Source organism: Pristiophorus japonicus, chromosome 3 (assembly GCF_044704955.1).
Source record: "Pristiophorus japonicus isolate sPriJap1 chromosome 3, sPriJap1.hap1, whole genome shotgun sequence".
Classification (NCBI taxonomy): domain Eukaryota; kingdom Metazoa; phylum Chordata; class Chondrichthyes; family Pristiophoridae; genus Pristiophorus; species Pristiophorus japonicus.
The window spans coordinates 175,965,680-175,987,789 of record NC_091979.1 but is presented as its reverse complement, the minus strand read 5'-3'; positions in this window follow the sequence as shown (position 1 = coordinate 175,987,789).

The following is a 22,110-nucleotide window of genomic DNA, read 5'->3' as shown; positions in this document are numbered from 1 at the left end:
AATATACCAGAACACTAGGCATTAGGCACCTGCTAGATATATCTAAACGCATATAAGTTTAAAGTGGCCACACATAAAATGGCTGCCCAGGCATGATGGGAAATCAGGTAGTCAAGCTGTGAACTGTTGAATATTCAATGACCGAGCAATAACCCTGTGAGGCCCACTATAGGAATGCCTTGGATGCAGGAAGAAAGAGATAAGAGGAAAACTATCCCCTGTGAACAAGGCCATAAACCAATTAATTCCCCAGGAAGAAAGATAAGAGAGAAACCTGGATACAGTCCTGAGATTTCCTCCTCACTAAGCGTAATAAAGACCGCGACGGCATTGGAACCGACTCTGAGTGTTGAGTGATTCTTCTGAGAAAACACTAACGCTAACAGGAATAGATTTTGGTCCCTTCCGCCACCCAACCCCACCCTCTAGTTTCACCTGCAGTAGGGAGAGAGATGCCTAGTCAGTGTGCTTTACAGCGAGTGAAAGAGTAATAGAGAAACAATATTCACTTTTCTTTAGCTGGTATTCAAGAGCAAATGGTGAGACAGCTCGTTGGGATTCATTAGAAGCAAGGAACAATGTGATGATGATGTATTCATATAACGCCACAGGAGGTCAGCACCCTGCTGGCAGTGTGGATACTCCTGGTTTTTGGTTGACCCGTGATGTCATCCTCCACATGAGCCGGGCCACTCGATGATGTCATTCTCAGCGCATATTAAAAATCTATAGTTCTGCCAGTGATGTCACCCTCACCCCCTGTTCTCGTTGAATGAAATGTGCCTCACTAAATGAACCTTGCAGCTCAAATTTTATGAAATAGTCGCTGCTATGGATTTCACTCAGCAAATCAGGCAACATTTATGGAAAGAGAAACATAAGAACATAACAACATAAGAATTAGGAACAGGAGTAGGCCATCTAGCCCCTCGAGCCTGCTCCGCCATTCAATAAGATCATGGCTGATCTGGCCGTGGACTCAGCTCCACTTACCCGCCCTCTCCCCGTAACGCTTAATTCCCCTATTGGTTAAAAATCTATCTATCTGTAACTTGAATACATTCAATGAGCTAGCCTCAACTGCTTCCTTGGGCAGAGAATTCCACAGATTCACAACCCTCTGGGAGAAGAAATTCCTTCTCAACTTGGTTTTAAATTGAGGCTGTGCCCCCTAGTTCTAGTCTCCCCGACCAGTGGAAACAACCTCTCTGCCTCTATCTTGTCTATCCCTTTCATTCTTTTAAATGTTTCTATAAGATCACCCCTCATCCTTCTGAACTCCAATGAGTAAAGACCCAGTCTACTCAATCTATCATCATAAGGTAACCCTCTCATCTCCGGAATCAGCCTAGTGAATCGTCTCTGTACCCCCTCCAAAGCCAGTATATCCTTCCTTAAGTAAGGTGACCAAAACTGCACGCAGTACTCCAGGTGCGGCCTTACCAATACCCTATACAGTTGCAGCAGGACCTCCCTGCTTTTGTACTCCATTCCTCTCGCAATGAAGGCTAACATTCCATTCGCCTTCCTGATTACCTACTGCACCTGCAAACTAACTGAAACAGAGTTAACATTTTGCATTCTGATGAAAGGTCATCGACCCGAAACCTTTACTCTGCTTCTCTCTCCATAGATGCTGGCTGACCTGCTGAGCATCTCCAGCATTTTATGTTACATCACTCAACTGATGCTTGGGAGGAAGTCATCAGGGCAGTCCATACGTGGCCATGTGAGAGTTATCATGCTTTTCTAAGTGATCCTCCACATTAACAGGTAGATGCCACTGTCATGGCTGCATTGGGGCAGCTTGGCTCGGGGAGCCTGTTGTGACAATGACTGGACCAGCACATTGCAGAGACCTACAATTAATCTCGAGCAGGTAAGATCAAATTTCACATTCCAGACAAACTGTTGGGTGTGACTTGATCTCCAAGGGGACCAATCAGAAATCTGGTCCAACCCACTTGTGGTACAAATAACCACAGCCACATAACACTGAGTGCTTTTGAATAAAACATTTTTGGTTAATCTCACAGTAGCACAGATGTAAATCATGCCATGCCCTCCACCCCCGCACCACACACACAGCTTTCACCTGAAAAGTCTACTTTTTTAACAATCACTGCTTATTTATTTTATTATTCATTAGGATGTGGGCATCGCTGGCAAGGCTGCCATTTATTGCCCTCATGAAGGTGTGGTGGACCTTCTTGAACTGCTGCAAGGTGCTCCCAGACTGCTATGAAGTAGGGAGTACCGAAACAGGAGTCTCAGAATATTGCTGAAGCAGAGGTGAATTTTGACCCAGTGATGATGAATGAATGGCGATATATGTCCTAATTTTTTTTGGTGCCACACAGCCCCTTAAAGGGCCATTCAAAATACTGCACGAGTGGTTTTTTCATTGAAAAGCCAGCAAGCTGGCTGCGTGAGTTCCTTGGAGCACTGCACAACTGCACAGCTTAAAGGGAACATTGCTCAGGATGAGATGCAACTTGGAGGGGAATTTGGAAATGGTGGTGTTCCCATGCACCTGCTGCCCTTGTCCTTCTAGGCTCTCGAGGTCTCATGTTTGGGAGGTGCTGTTGAAGAAGCCTTGGCGAATTGCTGCAGAGCATCCTATGGATAGCATACACTGCAGTCACGGTGCACTGATGGTGGAGGAATTGGATGTTTAAGACAGTGAATGGGGTGCCAATCAAGAGGTAATGTTTCCTCATTAATTTTGCGCTCCTGCACCTCAGCAACATTTTCAGTATCATCCATTACCTGGAAGCCAATCAACGCTTCTATTCCTTAATTTTCCCACCTCTCTTACTGTTATCCTTCTGCCTGCCTTTATAATTTCCCTAACACGCACTTCCTGCTTGCTCACCTCAGCTATCTCACTCAGTAAGTTCAGTCCACGGCGGAGCCAGGTTTGGCTGAGTCTGGAATTGCCCATATTTACAGGCCAAACATAGAAACATAGAAAATAGGTGCAGGAGTAGGCCATTCGGTACCACCATTCAATAAGATCATGGTTGATCATTCCCTCAGTAACCCGTTCCTGCTTTCTCTCCATATCCCTTGATCCCCTTAGCCATAAGGGCCATATCTAATTCCCTCTTGAATATATCCAATGAACTGGCATCAACAACTCTCTGCGGTAGGGAATTCCACAGGTTAACAACTTTCTGAGTGAAGAAGTTTCTCCTCATCTCAGTCCTAAATGGCCCACCCCTTATCCTAAGACTGTGTCCCCTGGTTCTGGACTTCCCCAACATCGGGAACATTCTACCCGCATCTAACCTGTCCCGTCCCGGTTAGATGCGGGTAGAATGTTCCCGATGGTGGGTGGCAGGTTCTTTGGAGCAAGATGGAGGCAGTCCACCAAAGTCACATTGGCCTCTCTCAAAATGATTGGGGGGATCGTATGATCCCCCTCCCCCTGGCTCCGCCATCGAGTTCGAGTTCAACAGTAGTTGTCTATCAATGAATTGTTCATACTTACTCATCTGTGTGCGCACCAATCCTACTATCCGATATTGCTACCCATTCCTTCAGCATATCAATTAGCAGACACTGTTTTCAGTAGAAATCCGATCTGATTTCCATAGTGCTGGGTACATCGAATGGACCACAACACTATAGATCATGGGTCTCATTGCCCATTCCATCTACAATCGCTAAGGTTGTAGCTCCTCCAACTCTACACACAACCCCGAGATCTCTGCGCCCCCCAATTCTGCCCGCTTGTCATGTTGTGTCTGATAGCACTCCTGTGATGCATCTTAGGACATTTTTACTATATGAAAGGTGCTACAACAACAAAAACAATAACAACTTGTATTTATATAGTGCCTTTAATGTAGTAAAATGTCTCAAGACGCTTCACAGGAGTAATTTAAGACAAAAAGTTTGATACTGAGCCACATAAGGAGAAATTAGGGCAGGTGGCCAAAAGCTTGGTCAAAGAATTAGGTTTTAAGGAGCGTCTTAAAGGATTTATATAAATACAAGTTGTTGTTGAAGAGAAGATACAGTTACAATGACGAAAAGCCTTATCTGATCCCTTTTTATTGGCAAGCGATAAAATACAGTAATAATTATTCGGGGTTTAATAAATAAGAGCTGACACATCCTACTCAATGATTTACGTAATATTATGCAAATTCACTAAGAAGCACTAGGCAAACATCCAGGATAAAAACCTTTTTGATTTTATAAAGTGTGGAAATAAGCTGAACCAATGTTTTAAAATTAATCAATTAGCATTCTGCTAATTGGCAACAGCCCCTGGGACTGACCTGCCCAAATTAGCAGCCAGGATCAATGGTTTGCTGCCAGACTGCTTCCTATTGGTCCCCACTCCCCACAATAGCAGCACCCAACTTATCAGAGTATTAGAGAGCTGGTTGCATTTCTATAGGTTATTGTTCATAGAATCATAGAATAGAACAGCATAGAAGGTGGCCATTTGGCCCATCGAATCTGCATCGGCTCTTTCAAAGAACAATCTAGTTAGTCCTACTCTCCCGCTCTTTCCCATATCCCTGCAACTTTTTCTTCAAGTATTTATCCAATTATCTTTTGAAGGCTACTATTGACTCTGTATCCACCCATCATGTATCGAGAGATGTTTACTGCCTGTACTATTACATATGATGTGCCACCAGAGGGCACTACTATAGGAAACTTGTACACCAGCTGTATGGTCAACTAAGGCGTGCCACCAGAGGGTACTGCAGTGGGAGACTTGCAGGTTACCTGAAGAGGTGTGCCAGGCCTAGTATAAAAGACAGGTCACCATGTGTGATCCTCACTCTGGAGTTATATTAAATGGATTAAGCTCACTACAGTTCAAGTACAACATGTCTGGATACATGACAGGTTTAAATAGAGTAAATAAAGAGAAACTGATTCCAATGGCTGAAGGGTCGATACCAGAGAGCACAGATTAAGCTGATTGGCAAAAGAACCAGAAGCAACATGAGGAAAACCTTTTTTACAAAACGATTGGTTAGGATTTGGAATGCACTGCTTGATAGGGTGCTGGATACAGAGTCAAATAATAGCCTCAAAAGGTAATTGGATAAATACTTGAAGGAGAAAAAGTTGAAGGGATATGGGGAAAGAGCGGAAGAGTAAGACCAACTAGATTGCCTCGTGGAGTCATTATCAGAGCATCCAAAGCATAACAATTGGCGACGAGATTACGGACTTTCACGCAAATGGCTAACCTTGGTATTTTGCAGCAGTTCGCTGATGGGGATGATTGGGACGCCTTTGCAGAGAGGCTCGACCATTTCTTCACAGCAAACGACCTGGTAAGTAATAATCCGGCCATACTGGCTGATAAGCGCAGAGCTATCCTGCTAACAGTTGTGGACCCACCTTCTATGGCCTCGTCAGGGACTTGCTGGCACCAGTGAAGACAACAACCAAGACGTATGAGGAGCTCGTAACGCTGATCCAAGAACAACTCAAGCCCAAAGAGAGCATCCTCACAGCCAGACACCGGTTTTACACCCACCGACGGCCCGAAGGTCAGGAAATCGCGAAATATGCTGCAGACCTCAGGAGGCTGGCGGCACCGTGTGATTTCGGCGAATACCTCACCGAAGCGCTACGGGATATATTTGTCATCGGAATCGGCCACAAGGGTCTTCTTCACAGGCTACTATCTGCGGATACCACAGTCACACTGCATAAGAACATAAGAACATAAGAATTAGGAAGAGGAGTAGGCCATCTAGCTCCTCGAGCCTGCTCCGCCATTCAACAAGATCATGGCTGATCTGGCCGTGGACTCAGCTCCACTTACCCGCCCGCTCCCCATAACCCTTAATTCCCTTATTGGTTAAAAATCTATCTATCTGTGACTTGAATACATTCAATGAGCTAGCCTCAACTGCTTCCTTGGGCAGAGAATTCCACAGATTCACAACCCTCTGGGAGAAGAAATTCCTTCTCAACTCGGTTTTAAATTGGCTTCCCCGTATTTTGAGGCTGTGCCCCCTAGTTCTAGTCTCCCTGACCAGTGGAAACAACCTCTCTGCCTCTATCTTGTCAATCCCTTTCATTATTTTAAATGTTTCTATAAGATCACCCCTCATCCTTCTGAACTCCAATGAGTAAAGACCCAGTCTACTCAATCTATCATCATAAGGTAACCCCCTCATCTCCGGAATCAGCCTAGTGAATCGTCTCTGTACCCCCTCCAAAGCTAGTATATCCTTCCTTAAGTAAGGTGACCAAAACTGCACGCAGTACTCCAGGTGCGGCCTCACCAATACCCTATATAGTTGCAGCAGGACCTCCCTGCTTTTGTACTCCATCTCTCTCACAATGAATGCCAACATTTCATTCGCCTTCCTGATTACCTGCTGCACCTGCAAACTAACTTTTTGGGATTCATGCACAAGGACCCCCAGGTCCCTCTGCACCGCAGCATGTTGTCATTTCTCCCTATTCAAATAATATTCCCTTTTACTGTTTTTTTTCCCCCAAGGTGGATGACCTCACACTTTCCGACATTGTGTTCCATCTGCCAAACCTTAGCCCATTCGCTTAACCTATCTAAATCTCTTTGCAGCCTCTCGGTGTCCTCTACACAACCCGCTTTCCCACTAATCTTTGTGTCATCTGCAAATTTTGTTACACTACACTCTATCCCCTCTTCCAGGCCATCTATGTATATTGTAAACAGTTGTGGTCCCAGCACTGATCCCTGTGGCACACCACTAACCACTGATTTCCAACCCAAAAAGGGCCCATTTATCCTGACTCTCTGCTTTCTGTTAGCCAGCCAATTCTCTATCCATGCTAATACATTTCCACTGACTCCGCGTATCTTTATCTTCTGCAGTAACCTTTTGTGTGTCACCTTATCGAATGCCTTTTGAAAATCTAAATATACCACATCCATCAGTACACCTCTATCCACCATGCTCGTTATATCCTCAAAGAATTCCAGTAAATTAGTTAAACATGATTTCCCCTTCATGAATCCATGTTCCGTCTGCTTGATTGCACTATTCCTATCTAGATGTCCCGCTATTTCTTCCTTAATGATAGTTTCAAGCATTTTCCCCACTACAGATGTTAAACTAACCGGCCGATAGTTACCTGCCTTTTGTCTGCCCCCTTTTTTAAACAGAAGGCCACCAGCATGAGCCAAGCATTCATGACCTCGACCTGTGGCTCTCGGCAGATGACTCATCCTCAGGACTCAAACCCGGCAAGTACTGTACACAGATTGGCGTCTTTTAAATGCTGGACTGTAGAACGTGAATCTCAAGGGAGAGAGAGAAAACAGGCCCCCGCGTCTCTTATTCTCAGAACCCGAGGGGCGCTAATCGAGTAGCACCATGCTGGTGTTGCGGAGGGAATCACAGGGCTCACCAGTGCCGTTTTAAGGACTATGTGTGTAAAGGCTGAGCACAAAGGGCCACCTCCAGTGAATGTGTAAAAGAAATATGACTCACTGTGTTTATGAAGAATCTGCGGATGGCCATGAATCCAGCGTGGATTATGAAGCGATAGTCAGAGTGGCAGCTCAGCCCCATGATGAGGTGTATGGTATGTTTACCTGCACCACAGAATGTTCCCATTGAGGATGGAAGTCGAGATAAATAGCATTCCAGTCTTCATGGAAGTGGACACGGGGGCGAGCCAGTCAGTAATGAATCAAGAAGCCTTTGAGAGGCTATGGGACAATCAAGCTGAAGAACCCAAGTTGGTCCCAGTTCAGGCAAAGCTGCGCACCTACACCAATGAACATATCCCAGTCGTTGATAGTGCGGATGTCAAGGTACTCCACGATGGCGCAGTGCACAAGTTACCAATGTGAATTGTTGCAGGTGATGGACCAACACTACTCAGAAGAAGATGGATGGAGAAGATCCATTGGAGCTGGGAAGATTTCATCCCTCCAGCGATCGTCGTCCCCCGTGCTCAGAGGCAAAGCAAACCCCACCTGAGGTTGGATCCGGCACCAGAGAGCAGACCAGCACAGCACCCGAGGCACAGACCGCTCAGCACGACTGATCCAGCTGAGACGACCCGAACGCACCTTCAAGGCTCCAGTGGCAGGACTCCGGAGAAAGAAATCGGATCCAAAGGTGACTTCCTAGCCTCGGTGGCAGAACCCGGGAGAAGAGCATCACAGCAGTGGACATCGTGGATGGAAGAAAGATGCGCCCAAACCACGAGGTGAAGCGCTGAAGAAAAAGATGGCGGCAGCCAGACCACGAGGTGCAGCCCTGATGGAGCAACACATGATATCAAGCGAAGATAATGGTCGGGGTAAAGATAGCAAGGCTCTCTTAAAGGAGGCCAGCAACCCACCACACTTAAAGGGACAGGTCCACATTCTCAATCAATGTAATAGCAACTGTGAGTTAAATGTAAAGCTTTTAATTGATCAGAGTTCTATACATGTAATAAGCAAAGAAAAGTCGTGCGATTGCAATCGGAGCTAGAGTTTATGAAACATTGTGCGATGTCGGATTTCAACTGCATTCAGTTAATGTAGTGGGCAAACACCCATCGGGAGCACACAGGTCCAGCGAGCTACCCAATGCTGTAGCCTGCATCCCTAGGACCAGAGTGATGCACCATGGAGTGTGACCACAAGCAGCTAATATCGACAAGCTGCAGAGCATGCGATCTCAGGAGGGCAAGGCCACCAGTATCAATACCCTGCCCCTGATCGGCTCCACCTCTCAGGCACCCGATGGCACCAACCGCCACGAGTCTGAAAGAGCAAACTGCGCTAAGGCGCAGCCCCCAGACCCTATCGCCACCAAGGCTCCATCCGGGAATGAAGGTCACCCGCAACAGTTCTCCCAAATGGGACTGGGACCAGCCAGGATCCCAAACCAAATAACGCCCGGGCAAGCAAGTCAGCAGTTCCCTGTGCACTGCCAGATGACTGTTCCTCAGGGAGCAGCAGCGACCCGGGACACAATGAAAGGACAGGGAGGTCACAGGCATCTGTGAACCTGCCCGATACTAGGGGCAACGGCAAAAGCCCCGAGAGCAGGCAACTTAAGCCAACCGGGTTCCCACTGCCAGCACTAGGCATCATGCCACCGCGAGACTACCTGGACACCATCCAGCAGTTCTGGTACTAGTTTGTCCTCACGCACCGGTGCTGACACCAGCACTAAGTCCAAGTACGTATCAAGAATGTACCTCACCAGTCAAATGTACTTGCCTCACAACTGTACCACAAATGTAATGATGTAAATGCAATTTTTTTTCCTGGACTTGAATGTATATGAATGTAATGAGCCACCAGATGTATCTATATGTGGGGGTGGGGGGTGGGGGGGGGGGGGGAGGGGAAGGAGAGAGAATGAAGTGTCATGGACTCTCAAACAGAAACCACCAGTACCTCTATTGCCAATGAAACACCACCTACTCACCCAAGATGGAAACGACCCTCCAAGGGTCAACCAGATAGAGCTAAGCCCAGAGCACAGTCAATGCATGAAGGCGATTTGTACTAAGGGCTTGGGGGAAGAGTGATGTCATGTATCCAGACATGTTTACCGCTTGTACTATTACATATGATGTGTGAAGGGTTAATCGCGTTCATACATTTTCTAAAGCACAGCAATTTCGCACTATGACAGAATGAGATAAGCAATTGCGAAAAGGTCACAAGACGCTGAGCAAGAAAGAAACCAATCACACCAGACGCTGGCCGAAGATGAGGAACTAAGCTTGACAAAGACGAAAAAAGAACTCCTTGCGTAGACTCTTTTGGCAATGACAGACATAGAAGCAGGGACATGTGACCTTTGTGGTTTACGACTTTAAATATTCATTTTTTGTAAACCCAAGTTGAGTTGTAGCCTATACAACTCCCCTGGTACCTTGTATTAATAAATTGTGTGTGTTTTTAAACTCTCTAAAGCAGTCTCAGAGTAGATTTATTTCTACCTTGGGGTTTTCCCCCAACAATGAGCCACCAGGGGGCACTACTATAGGAAACTTGCACACCACCAGAGGGCACTGCAGAGGGAGACTTGCAGGTTACCTGTACAGGTGTGCCAGGCCGAGTATAAAAGGCAGGCCACTATGTGTGATCCTCACTCTGGAGTTATATTAAATTAACTAAGGTCACTACAGTTCAAGTGCAATGCATTGCCTTGTGAAGTCATTATCAGAACATCCAAAGACATAACAAAACCCTTCATAATTTTAAACATCTCTTTCCAAATTCCTTTTACCCTTCTCTGTTCGAAAGAGAACAATCCCAGCTTCTCCAGTCTAATCATATAACTGTAACCCCTCATTCCTGGAACCATTCTAGTACTTTTTTCCTTAGAGGGGTACAGCAGCCACTGTTGTCACTTGCTTCAGGCAGGTCGTACCCATGGTTTCTATGGCTTCCATTACCGTTTCCAGTGGTGCTGAAAGTTTAATGTGACTCACATTTAATTCTTCATTTTTCACAACCAACCCGAGCAGCGGATTTGCAATAAATCAAAAGCTACAACATTGAACTCTGACTAAGTGTTGCTGGGGTAGCTGAGTGCACCGGGGCGGGGTGGGGAGGGGGGGTGGGCTATCAATGCCGGATTCTCTCCTTACCCAAAGTCCACTTTACAACAGAGGCCGTGGGATCTTGACCTGGACTTAAAACCCAAGCTGATTTTTGTTTTCCCTTCCTTAACTCTGACGTGCCGCCCTAGCTGAGACTAGCTTACTCTTCAAACCAGGGATGAAGCCCAATACCATCCTCGTCTGTCTGCCTCAGGGGTATTGAATCTGTCCACTGAGGTTATCATTCAAACCTTGTTTTCTCAAATATTGACACTGCTCAGGAGGAAATTGAACCCTGCAAAATCTGGAGGAAGAGCTCTTGCAGAGCTAAAGCACCAATGCTGAAACTGTTTTGTCTACGTTCATTGCGTAGATGGTAATTTTTTTGTCGATTTACCCACACTAATTGTGCCTTATTATTTCTATTCACTGTGAGGCATTGTGTGGGTTCACATATACTGCTGGCTTCATCAGGCAATGGAACTTTCACAATGTTTGTTAAACATTCCGTTGAGCTCCTCCTTCAGTGGATCCAGTTGCTATGTAAAAGAACATTCCTGCTGCTGACATTTCAACCAGCCTCACCCATCTGATGAACTATGAATCTGCAACACACCCAAGAATGTTGGCGAATAAGAGATGATCCTTCCTGGCAGAGGTCAATGAAGAGTTCATACCTTCACCTCAATTTATTCGGGGTATGGTACTCCTCCCAATTCTAAAAATGGCAACAATCTAGAGCAATGCACACCATGGGGGTTGGGGGGGGGGGGGGGGAGTGGTGTGTTTATCCCACAATAGTCGACATTTATTTGAAAGTTATTTCTCTACCCCCAGCTACTTTGGTTCTCCCCACGTCAAACACCTGTTCCTGAATGGAAAAATGGGCACAAGACCACTTCTCAGACTCTGACACATTTTTTTAACCTGGTTAAAGATGCCATGTGAGAAATGGCTTGACAGGTTTGTTGAGTTACTCTAACATGTGGAAATTGGAATCTCACAATGCCAGGACCTGTGATCTGTCAATCATGGAATGTCATTAGCTCCAGGTCTGGCTGGACAGCACATTTTAAAATACACAATTACATCATGTTCCTCCCCTGCTTCAAGATGCAGTTGAATATATCACACAAGTACCAGCTAGATGCTTCAATTTGATGGGCTACCTACTAGCAGTTGGTACTGATGACTCACCCAGCTCTCCCGATAACTCCAAGTGTCAAAGCCTGGGGTCTTGCCTCAATTGGCATGCTGAACCTAGTAAGAGTAGCCAACGAGTAATGGCCAAACCCATGGCAAATTCCAAACCTCTGAAACTGAAAAAAAAACAGTGGAACTATCATTCTTTATTCACATTGACCAAGAGCACCAGAAAGACAGCTACCAAGAAAAGCTCGAGTGTCATTCCTCTTTCATTGGTATCCGAGTCAGAAAAAATGAAATGCAGACTTCTCTGAGTTGCAAATAAGTCATGCTCAACCTAAGTGTGTATGGGTAAAGGTTTAATTTTAATGGCTATTCTCAGTTGTAATGAATCCAGTCTTTCTCTCATGAAATCAACAGTTCCTAAATACAAGCTGAACAAATTCAGAGGGAACCTATGTGAGTCACGCATTTATTTCAAAATCAATGCCAATTACTTCTACATGCAGACTGCATCCACAGGCTGTTCCTATTTAAGAAAAGAGGGAAAGAGAAAGCGGGGAATTATAGACCAGTTAGCCTGATATCAGTAGTATGGAAAATGCTAGAATCTATTAAGGGCGTGGTAACAGGGCACATATAACATAATAATATGTTTGGACAGAGTCAACATGGATTTCTGAAAGGCAAATCATGTTTAACAAATCTGTTGGTGTTTTTTGAGGTTGTAACTAGCAGAATAGATGAGGGGGAACCAGTGGAGATGGTGTATTTGGATTTTCAGAAGGCATTCAATAAGGTGTCACACAAGAAGTTATTGAACAAAATTAGCGCTCATGGGATTGGGGTAATATACTAGCATGGATTGGGGATAGGTTAACAGACAGAACAGAGAATAGGAATAAACGGATCATTTTCAGATTGGCAGGCTGTAACTAGTGAGGTGCTGCAAGGATCGGTGCTTGGGCCTCAGCTATTCACAATCTATATCAATGAATTGGGTAAGGATACCAAATGTAATATATCCAAGTTTGTTGATGATACAAAAAGCTAGATGGAAATGTAAGTTGCAAGGAGGATGAAAAGAGGCTTCAAGGGGATATAGACAGGCTAAGTGAGTAGGCAAGAACATGGCAAATGGAATATAATGTGAAGAAATAGGAAGTTATCCACTTTGGTAGGAAAAATAGAAAAGCAGAGTATTTTTTAAAATAGAGAGAGATTGGGGAATGTTGGTGTTCAGAGGGACCTGGGTGCCCTTGTATACGAATCACTGAAAGTTAACATAGAAACATAGAAAATAGGTGCAGGAGTAGGCCATTCGGCCCTTCTAGCCTGCACCGCCATTCAATGAGTTCATGGCTGAACATGCAACTTCAGTACCCCATTCCTGCTTTCTCGCCATACCCCTTGATCCCCCTAGTAGTAAGGACTTCATCTAACTCCTTTTTGAATATATTTAGTGAATTGGCCTCAACAACTTTCTGTGGTAGAGAATTCCACAGGTTCACCACTCTCTGGGTGAAGAAGTTTCTCTTCACCTCGGTCCTAATTGGCTTACCCCTTATCCTTACACTGTGACCCCTGGTTCTGGACTTCCCCAACATTGGGAACATTCTTCCTGCATCTAACCTGTCTAAACCCATCAGAATTTTAAACGTTTCTATGAGGTCCCCTCTCATTCTTCTGAACTCCAGTGAATACAAGCCCAGTTGATCCAGTCTTTCTTGATAGGTCAGTCCCGCCATCCCGGGAATCAGTCTGGTGAACCTTCGCTGCACTCCCTCAATAGCAAGAATGTCCTTCCTCAAGTTAGGAGACCAAAACTGTACACAATACTCCAGGTGTGGCCTCACCAAGGCCCTGTACAACTGTAGCAACACTTCCCTGCCCCTGTACTCAAATCCCCTCTCTATGAAGGCCAACATGCCATTTGCTTTCTTTACCGCCTGCTGTACCTGCATGCCAACCTTCAATGACTGATGTACCATGATACCCAGGTCTCATTGCACCTCCCCTTTTCCTAATCTGTCACCATCTATCTGTGTCTCTGTTTTTACCACCAAAGTGGATAACCTCACATTTATCCACATTATACTTCATCTGCCACGCATTTGCCCACTCACCGAACCTATCCAAGTCACTTAGCAGCCTCATAGTATCCTCCTCGCAGCTCACACTGCCACCCAACTTAGTGTCATCCGCAAATTTGGAGATACTACATTTAATCCCCTCGTCTAAATCATTAATGTACAGTGTAAACAGCTGGGGCCCCAGCACAGAACCTTGCGGTACCCCACTAGTCACTGCCTGCCATTCTGAAAAGTACCCATTTACTCCTACTCTTTGCTTCCTGTCTGACAACCAGTTCTCAATCCATGTCAGCACACTACCCCCAATCCCATGTGCTTTAACTTTGCACATTAATCTCTTGTGTGGGACCTTGTCGAAAGCCTTCTGAAAGTCCAAATATACCACATCAGCTGGTTCTCCCTCTACTGGAAACATCCTCAAAAAATTCCAGAAGATTTGTCAAGCATGATTTCCCTTTCACAAATCCATGCTGACTTGGACCTATCATGTCACCTCTTTCCAAATGCGCTGCTATGACATCCTTAATAATTGATTCCATCATTTTACCCACTACTGAAGTCAGGCTGACTGGTCTATAATTCCCTGTTTTCTCTCTCCCTCCTTTTTTAAAAAGTGGGGTTACTTTGGCTACCCTCCACTCGATAGGAACTGATCCAGAGTCAATGGAATGTTGGAAAATGACTGTCAATGCATCCGCTATTTCCAAGGCCACCTCCTTAAGTACTCTGGGATGCAGTCCATCAGGCCCTGGGGATTTATCGGCCTTCAATCCCATCAATTTCCCCAACACAATTTCCAGACTAATAAGGATTTCCCTCAGTTCCTCCTCCTTACTAGACCCTCTGACCCCTTTTATATCCGGAAGGTTGTTTGTGTCCTCCTTAGTGAATGCCGAACCAAAGTACTTGTTCAATTGGTCTGCCATTTCTTTGTTCCCCGTTATGACTTCCCCTGATTCTGACTGCAGGGGACCTACATTTGTCTTTACTAACCTTTTTCTCTTTACATATCTATAGAAACTTTTGCAATCCGTCTTAATGTTCCCTGCAAGCTTCTTCTCACCAATGTCCTAGGGGAGTGTTTTCTAGTGCTGTTGGGGAGGAGTTAAACTAATATGACAGGGGGATGGGAACCAATGCAGGGAGACAGAGGGAGACAAAAAGGAGGCAAAAGCAAAAGACAGAAAGGAGATGAGGAAAAGTGGAGGGCAGAGAAACCCAAGGCAAAGAACAAAAAGGGCCACTGTACAGCAAAATTCTAAAAGGACAAAGGGTGTTAAAAAAAACAAGCCTGAAAGCTCTGTGTCTTAATGCAAGGAGTATCCGTAATAAGGTGGATGAATTAACTGTGCAAATAGATGTTAACAAATATGATGTGATTGGGATTACGGAGACGTGGCTCCAGGATGATCAGGGCTGGGAACTCAACATCCAAGGTTATTCAACATTCAGGAAGGATAGAAAAGGAAAAGGAGGTGGGGTAGCATTGCTGGTTAAAGAGGAGATTAATGCAATAGTTAGGAAAGACATTAGCTTGGATGATGTGGAATCTATACGGGTAGAGCTGCAGAACACCAAAGGGCAAAAAACGTTAGTGGGAGTTGTGTACAGACCTCCAAACAGTAGTAGTGATGTTGGGGAGGGCATCAAACAGGAAATTAGGGGTGCATGCAATAAAGGTGCAGCAGTTATAATGGGTGACTTTAATATGCACATAGATTGGGCTAGCCAAACTGGAAGCAATATGGTGGAGGAGGATTTCCTGGAGTGCACAAGGGATGGTTTTCTAGACCAATATGTCGAGGAACCAACGAGGGGGGAGGCCATCTTAGACTGGGTGTTGTGTAATGAGAGAGGATTAATTAGCAATCTCATTGTGCGAGGCCCCTTGGGGAAGAGTGACCATAATATGGTGGAATTCTGCATTAGGATGGAGAATGAAACAGTTAATTCAGAGACCATGGTCCAGAACTTAAAAAAGGGTAACTTTGAAGGTATGAGGCGTGAATTGGCTAGGATAGATTGCCGAATGATATTTAAGGGGTTGACTGTGGATGGGCAATGGCAGACATTTAGAGACCGCATGGATGAACTACAACAATTGTACATTCCTGTCTGTCGTAAAAATAAAAAAGGGAAGGTGGCTCAACCGTGGCTATCTAGGGAAATCAGGGATAATATTAAAGCCAAGGAAGTGGCATACAAATTGGCCAGAAATAGCAGCGAACCCGGGGACTGGGAGAAATTTAGAACTCAGCAGAGGAGGACAAAGGGTTTGATTAGGGCAGGGAAAATGGAGTACGAGAAGAAGCTTGCAAGGAACATTAAGGCGGATTGCAAAAGTTTCTATAGGTATGTAAAGAGAAAAAGGTTAGTAAAGACAAACGTAGGCCCCCTGCAGTCAGAATCAGGGGAAGTCATAACGGGGAACAAAGAAATGGCAGACCAATTGAACAAGTACTTTGGTTCGGTATTCACTAAGAAGGACACAAACAACCTTCCAGATATAAAAGGGGTCAGAGGGTCTAGTAAGGAGGAGGAACTGAGGGAAATCTTTATTAGTCGGGAAATTGTGTTGGGAAATTGATGGGATTGAAGGCCGATAAATCCCCAGGGCCTGATGGACTGCATCCCAGAGTACTTAAGGAGGTGGCCTTGGAAATAGCGGATGCATTGACAGTCATTTTCCAACATTCCATTGACTCTGGATCAGTTCCTATCGAGTGGAGGGTAGCCAATGTAACCCCACTTTTTAAAAAAGGAGGGAGAGAGAAAACAGGGAATTATAGACCAGTCAGCCTGACCTCAGTAGTGGGTAAAATGATGGAATCAATTATTAAGGATGTCATAGCAGCGCATTTGGAAAATGGTGACATGATAGGTCCAAGTCAGCATGGATTTGTGAAAGGGAAATCATGCTTGACAAATCTTCTGGAATTTTTTGAGGATGTTTCCAGTAAAGTGGACAAAGGAGAACCAGCTGATGTGGTATATTTGGACTTTCAGAAGGCTTTCAACAAGGTCCCACACAAGAGATTAATGTGCAAAGTTAAAGCACATGGGATTGGGAGTAGTGTGCTGACGTGGATTGAGAACTGGTTGTCAGACAGGAAGCAAAGAGTAGGAGTAAATGGGTACTTTTCAGAATGGCAGGCAGTGACTCGTGGGGTACCGCAAGGTTCTGTGCTGGGGCCCCAGCTGTTTACACTGTACATTAATGAATTAGACGAGGGGATTAAATGTAGTATCTCCAAATTTGCGGATGACACTAAGTTGGGTGGCAGTGTGAGCTGCGAGGAGGATACTATGAGGCTGCAGAGTGACTTGGATAGGTTAGGTGAGTGGGCAAATGCATGGCAGATGAAGTATAATGTGGATAAATGTGAGGTTATCCACTTTGGTGGTAAAAACAGAGAGACAGACTATTATCTGAATGGTGACAGATTAGGAAAAGGGGAGGTGCAACGAGACCTGGGTATCATGGTACATCAGTCATTGAAGGTTGGCATGCAGGTACAGCAGGCGGTAAAGAAAGCAAATGGCATGTTGGCCTTCATAGAGAGGGGATTTGAGTACAGGGGCAGGGAAGTGTTGCTACAGTTGTACAGGGCCTTGGTGAGGCCACACCTGGAGTATTGTGTACAGTTTTGGTCTCCTAACTTGAGGAAGGACATTCTTGCTATTGAGGGAGTGCAGCGAAGATTCACCAGAGTGATTCCCGGGATGGTGGGACTGACCTATCAAGAAAGACTGGATCAACTGGGCTTGTATTCACTGGAGTTCAGAAGAATGAGAGGGGACCTCATAGAAACGTTTAAAATTCTGACGGGTTTAGACAGGTTAGACGCAGGAAGAATGTTCCCAATGTTGGGGAAGTCCAGAACCAGGGATCACAGTCTAAGGATAAGGGGTAAGCCATTTAGGACCGAGATGAGGAGAAACTTCTTCACCCAGAGAGTGGTGAACCTGTGGAATTCTCTACCACAAAAAGTAGTTGAGGCCAATTCACTAAATATAGTCAAAAGGGAGTTAGATGAAGTCCTTACTACTCGGGGGATCAAGGGGTATGGCGAGAAAGCAGGAAGGGGGTACTGAAGTTTCATGTTCAGCCATGAACTCATTGAATGGCGGTGCAGGTTAGAAGGGCTGAATGGCCTGCTCCTGCACCTCTTTTCTATGTTTCTCGTACTCCATTTTCCCTACCCTAATCAAACTCTTTGTCCTCCTCTGCTGAGTTCTAAATATCTCCCAGTCCCCAGGTTCGCTGCTATTTCTGGCAAATTTGTATGCCACTTCCTTGGCTTTAATACTATCCCTGATTTCCCTTGATAGCCACGGTTGAGCCACCTTCCCTTTTTTATTTTTATGCCAGACAGGAATGTACAATTGTTGTAGTTCATCCATGTGGTCTCTAAATGTCTGCCATTGTCCATCCACAGTCAACCCCTTCAATATCATTCGCCAATCTATCCTAGCCAATTCACGCCTCATACCTTCAAACTTACCCTTCTTTAAGTTCTGGACCATGGTCTCTGAATTAACTGTTTCATTCTCCATCCTAATGCAGAATTCCACCATATTATGGTCACTCGCACAATGAGATTGCTAATTAATCCTTTCTCATTACACAACACCTAGTCTAAGATGGCCTCCCCCCCGAGTTGGTTCCTCGACATATTGGTCTAGAAAACCATCCCTTATGCACTCCAGGAAATCCTCCTCCACCGTATTGCTTCCAGTTTGGTTAGCCCAATCTATGTGCATATTAAAGTCACCCATTATAACTGCTGCACCTTTATTGCATGAACCCCTAATTTCCTCTTTGATGCCCTTCCCATCACTACTACTGTTTGGAGGTCTGTACACAACTCTCACTAATGTTTTTTGCCCTTTGGTGTTCTGCAGCTCTACCCAAATAGATTCCACATCATCCAAGCTAATGTCCTTCTTAACTATTGCATTCATCTCCTCTTTAACCAGCAATGCTACCCCACCTCCTTTTCCTATTTTTCTATCCTTCCTGAATGTTGAATACCCCTGGATGTTGAGTTCCCAGCCCTGATCATCCTGGAGCCACGTCTCTGTAATCCCAATCACATCATATTTGTTAACATCTATTTGCACAGTTAATTCATCCACCTTATTACGGATACTCCTTGCATTAAGACACAAAGCCTTCAGGCTTGTTTTTTTAACACCCTTTGTCCTTTTAGAATTTTGCTGTACAGTGGCCCTTTTTGTTCTTTGCCTTGGGTTTCTCTGCCCTCCACTTTTCCTCATCTCCTTTCTGTCTTTTGCTTTTGTCACCTTTTTGTTTCCCTCTGTCTCCCTGCATTGGTTCCCATCCCCCTGCCATATTAGTTTAACACCTCCCCAACAGCACTAGCAAACACTCCCTGACACAATTTCCTCACTAATAAGGCTTCTCGCTGGACCCTCAGTCCCCTAGTATTTCCGGAAGGTTATTTGTTTCTTCGTTAGTGAAGACAGAACCAAATTATTTGTTCAATTGGTCTGCCAATTCTTTGTTCCCCAGTATAAATACACCTGATTCTGACTGCAAGAGACCTATGTTTGTCTTCACTAATCTTTTTCTCTTCACATATCTATAGAAGCTTTTGCAGTCAGTTTTTATATTCCCTGCAAGCTTCCTCTCAAACTCTATTTTCCCCCTCCTAATTAAACCCTTAATCCTCCTCTGTTGAATTCTAAATTTCTCCCAGTCCTCTGGCTTGCTGCTTTTTCTGGCCAATTTATATGCCGCTTCCTTGGATTTAACACTATCCCTAATTTCCCTCGTTAGCAATGATTGAGCCACCTTCCCAGTTTTATGTTTACTCCAGATAGGGCTGTACAATTGTTGAAGTTCCTCCATGTGATCTTTAAATGTCTGCCAATGCCGATCCACCGTCAACCCTTTAAGTATCATTCGCCAGTCTATTCAAGCCAATTTACATCTCATACCATCGAAGTTACCTTTCCTTATGTTCAGGACCCTAGTCTCTGAATTAACTGTGTCACTCTCCATCTTAAAGAATTCTACCATATTATGGTCACTCTTCCCAAGGGGCCTCGCACAAGATTGCTAATTAGTCCTTTCTCATTACACATCATCTAGTCTAGGATGGCCAGCCCTTTAGTTGGTTCCTTGACTTATTGGTCTCGAAAACCATCCCTAGTACACTCCAGGAAATCCTCCTTCACCATATTGCTACCAGTTTGGTTAGCCCAAACTATATGTAGATTAAAGTTGCCCATGATAACTGCTGTACCTTTATTGCACACATCCCTAATTTCTTGTTTGATGCTGTCTCAAACCTCACTTCTACTATTTGGTGGTCTGTGCACAACTCCCACTAGCATTTTCTGCCCTTTGGTATTCCGCAGCTCTACCCATATAGATTCCACATCATCCAAGCTAATGTCCTTCCTTCTTATTGCATTAATTTCCTCTTAAACCAGCAACGCTACCCACCTCCTTTTCCTTTCTCTCTATCCTTCCCGAATGTTGAATACCCCTGGATGTTGAGTTCCCAGCCTTGGTCACCCTGGAGCCATGTCTCCGTAATCCCAATTATATCATATTCGTTAACAGCTGCCTACGCAGTTAATTCGTCCAGCTTCTTATGAATACTCCTCGCATTGAGGCACAGAGCCTTCAGGCTTGTCTTTTTAACACACTTTGTCCCTTTCGAATTTTGCTGTAATCTGACCCTTTGAGTTTTGCCTTGGGTTTCTCTGCCCTCCACTTTTACTTTTCCTCTTTCTATCTTTTGCTTCTGCCCCCATTTTAGTTCCCTCTGTCTTCCTGCATAGGTTCCCATCCCCCTGCCATATTAGTTTAACCACTCCCCAACAGCACGGGCAAACTCTGCCCCCCCACCTTGGACATTGGTTCCGGTCCTGCACAGGTGCAGACCGTCCAGTTTGTACTGGTCCCATCTCCCCCAGAACCAGTTCCAATGTCCTAGGAATTTGAATCCCTCCCTCCTGCACCACTCCTCAAGCCACGTATTCATCTTAGCTATCCCTACTCTGATTAGCACGTGGCACTGGTAACAATCCTTAGATTACTACCTTTGAGGTCCTGCTTTTTAATTTAGCTCCGAGCTCCCTAAATTCAGGTTGTCGAACCTCATCCCGTTTTTTACCTATATCATTGGTACCTATATGCACCACGACAACTGGCTGTTCTCCCGCCCCCTCCAAAATGTCCTGCAGCCGCTCGGAGACATCCTTGACCCTTGCACCAGGGAGCAACATACCCATCTTGGAGTCTCGTTTGCGGCCACAGAAACACCTATATTCCCCTTACAATAGAGTCCCCTACCACTATAGCTCTCCCACTCTTTTTCCTGCCCTCCTGTGCTGCAGAGCCACCCATGGTGCCATGAACTTGGCTGCTGCTGCCCTCTCCTGATGTGTCACCCCCCACCCCCAGCACCCAAGGTGCTGTATCTGTTTTGGAGGGGCATGACCGCAGGGGACACCTGCACTACCTTCCTTCCGCTGCTCTGTCTGATGGTCACCCACTCACTATCTGCCTGAATAACCTTTACCTGCGGTGTGGCCAACTCACTAAACGGGATATCCTCAGCATCACGGATATTCCAGAGTGAATCCATGTGCAGCTCCAGTGCCACAATGCTGTCAGGAACTGCAGCTGGATGCACTTCCTGCACATGTAGTCGCCAGGGACACTGGGAGTATCCCTGACTGCCCACATACCACAGGAGGAGCATGAAACGGTCTGGGCTCTCCTGCCATGACTTAATCCTTAAATTAACTTAATTTGACAACAATGTCAAAGGTTACCTACTGATAAGGAAATAAAAGAAAAAAATTTAAATACTCAGCAATCCACCAGCCAAACACTTACCCGCTTTGCTGTGATGTCACTCTGCGATTTCTTTCTACTTTGTTCTACCTTCAGCTTCTGCACCCGCTGGCCTCCCGATCTGCCGCCGACCTTTAGCCTCCCACACTGCCCGCTCTTGCGCTGCTGGCCTCCCGATCTGCCTCAGAGGGTGGTGAATCTTTGGAATTCTCTACCCCAGAGGGCTCTGGAGGCTCAGTCTTTGAGTATATTCAAGACAGAGATCAATAGATGTTTGGATATTAAGAGAATCAAGGGATAAGGGCACAGTGTAGGAAAGTGGCGTTGAGGTAGAAGATCAGCCATGATCTCACTGAATGGTGGAGCAGGCTCGAGGGGCTGAATGGCCTACTCCTGCTCCTAATTCTTATGTAATGTTATGTCCTGGCCAATATTTATCCCTCAACCAACACGTAAAATATAATGGCCCGCAATTTGCGATGGGTAATATCTGAA